We start from the raw sequence: 3,215 nt of genomic DNA on the forward strand, positions 1-3,215 counted from the left end.
TTTTCTAAACCCCATTGAATCCAGAGGAGGAGGGAGGGAGGGAGGGAGGGAGAGAGAGAGAGAGAGAGAGAGAGAGAGAGAGAGAGAGAGAGAGAGTGAGTCTGTGCATGGAGGGGGGATTTCTAAACCCCATTGAATCCAGAGGAGGGGGGAGAGAGAGGGAGTGTGTGGACGGAGGCGGGATTTTCTAAAAGTCCCATTGAATCCAGAGGTGAGTGTGTGTTTGTGTGTGTGTGTGTGTGTGTGTGAGAGAGAGAGAGAGACTGTCACTAAGTGTTGTAGCTTATGATTCTTGATGAATGTATTCTATTTTATTTTTTTTATGTACACCGAAGACAAATTCCTTGTGTGTCCAATCACACTTGGCTAATAAACTACTCTACTCTACTCTACTCTACTCTACTCTACTCTACTCTACTCTACTCTACTCTACTCTACTCTACTCTACTCTACTCTACTCTACTCATTTCTAATAAGGAGTTTAGCTTCTCTCTCTTGAAAATGTAAGCTAGTATAAGGCATTATAATTCAAGCTAGCTTTAGCTTTCAAAACAGTTCATTTAGTGACCAAAGTTACAATGGCATTGAAAAAAGTGACTGATGACCATTTTTCACACTTAGCGACCATTTTTCACACTTGCAGCATCCTCATGGTCACGTGATCAAAATTTTGATGTTTGGCAACAGATTCATATTTATGATGCTTTCAGTGTCCTGGGGTCATGTAATCGCATTTTGTGACCTTTTGATAAAACATAAAAATTTTAACCAAGCCCCCCCCCCCCCCGCCACGATCAATGGTGTCCCTCTTTACCAATCTGAAAATCTGGTCACCTTACCTTAAATAACACGGAATAATTTCGATGATTGGTCAAGGGGGATTCTCAGTCATCCAGGTCATGGTTGTCTCAAAGGTGCTTCCTTCCCCCTCTCTTCCCCCACCCCTCCAAAAAAAGTCAATTGGCTTTGTTTTTCCTGGAAAAAGTTTGGCTTCTCGTCCAAGAAGCTTCTTCGGTTCTGAAGGAAGAAGCTTCTTGAGGGAGATGCTCAGTCAGAACTGAAGAAGCTTCTTAAATAAGAGGCAAAATGTCTTAGAGGAAAAATAAAATCCAGCTGGTGGGGGGGAAGGACTTTGGGGACAATTTTGATGATTATGCTTCCATTTTTGGGGCGGTTTAAGACAATGGGGGGTGGAAAGTCATGATATATACATGAGGATAACATGATGCCATGACTTTGACACCTCTGGACTAATCTGTCATAGGAACTGGGGGAAAAAATTGGAAGGGTTTTTTTATTGTTATTTTAGGCAGCTTCATTATTACCTAAACCAAGATAAAATATTTTTATTCTATAAAAGAGCTAGAAAGAGCAGAACCACGAAAAACATGGTATTCCCTGGAGGTGTATGTAGAAAGAAGACTTGAAGAAGTAGGATAGAGGAGAGTATTGACACTTTTGGATTTTGGTGTTGGAAAAGAGAATGCCATGGACAGCCGTGGAGGACAAAAGGATAATTGAACAAATCAACTTAGAGATTCTCATTCGAGGCACAAATGATCAGGCAAAACTTATCCTACTACAGAGACATTAGGTTAAGATCTAATCCTGGGGAAAAAAACATAGAAGGGAAGAGAAAAAAAGAATGACCAGCAGCAGGTTGGATGGACACAGTTACAATGGTGATGAATGGCCTGATAGAAGATCTGCGTTAGGGACAAAAAGTTGTGGAAACAATCTATGTGGTGACTAAGAGCCAACAATAACTTGATGGCGCATAATCAATAAAAATTCTATAAATATTTACATAAAGCAAACTAATCAATCCCTGTCCCCAGGTAGAATTCTTAGCTACCTATCCTCCCAAAGACCCATTAGATCGCACAGGGTTGGCCTCCTCCGGGTGCCATTACCAGCCAATGCCACCTGGCTATTACCCGGGGGAGGGCCTTCTCTGTGGCAGCTCCGGCCCTCTGGAACGAACTCCCCGCAGGGATTCGGACCCTCACCTCTCTCCAGGCCTTCCGAAAAGCCGTCAAAACCTGGCTTTGCCAGCAGGCCTGGGGGTCATGAGTTCCCTCCCCTCTCGACATGTATGGTTGTGCGACTGTTGTCTACTTTTATTATTTGTATTTTGTCTTTTTATGTTCTCCCTATTTTTCCCCCTTGAATTGTTCGCCGCCCTGAGTCCTCCCGGAGAAGGGCGGCATACAAATAATAAAATACAATACAAAATACAATACAATACCACATTAGTTCTACAGTTTTCTTATGAAAAAATAGATATGCAAGAGGAAACGAAATTCTTATGCAGGTTGTTCTGATTGTAAGGCGTAATCCTAATCCTATATCTATCATTTTTGCATTGAGAACCTCAGTAGAATGTGCTTCTGGGGCCATTTATACAGGAATGTGCACATTTGGCATGAAACATGCATTATTTCCACTGCTATGGACTTCCCAGTGGTCTTTGCAAATTGGATCAATTCATTCCAGAAGTTGGCTACATGGTTGTTTGAGAAGTAATACAAAGGGGGGGGGGATAGAGGGGTTCACTGACAAATGAGCGCATGACAAAAGCACGCCGACAAAACCGCGGCGGGAGAAGAGCGACGTCAAAATTGCGCCCATAATAGCCCGCCAACAACAGCACGCCGACAAAAGCACGCCTTCAACAAACAACGTGAAAAAAACGTAATAACCCTAACCATAACTCTAACCCTAAACCTAACCCTAAACCTAACCCTAAACCTAACCCTAAACCTAACCCTGAACCTAACCCTAAACCTAACCCTAAACCTAACCCTAAACCTAACCCTAAACCTAACCCTAAACCTAACCCTAAACCTAACCCTGAACCTAACCCTAAACCTAACCCTAAACCTAACCCTAAACCTAACCCTGAACCTAACCCTAACCCTTACCTTAACCCTAATCGCGCTTTTGTGGGTGCAGTTTTGTTGGCGCGCTGTTGTGGACGCGATTTCGACGCCGCTCTTTTCTCACCGTGGTTTTGTCAGCGCGCTTTTGTCGTGCGCACATTTGTCGGGTCACGAATAGAGGATAGAACAATTAAGGCAAGAAGCACAACCATGAATACCAACTCTATCTTTAGTGTAAGATTACATCAACAAAATCTTGCAACTCTGAAAGTACCCCTTCCACCTCTTATTTGTATGCTCCAAAAAGCTAGGTGAGCCTCTTCTGAGATGCTT

This window comes from Thamnophis sirtalis, unplaced genomic scaffold, assembly GCF_051295495.1.
Source record: "Thamnophis sirtalis isolate CommonGarterSnake01/CBP01778 unplaced genomic scaffold, rThaSir2_p1.2 scaffold_11, whole genome shotgun sequence".
Lineage (NCBI taxonomy): Eukaryota > Metazoa > Chordata > Lepidosauria > Squamata > Natricidae > Thamnophis > Thamnophis sirtalis.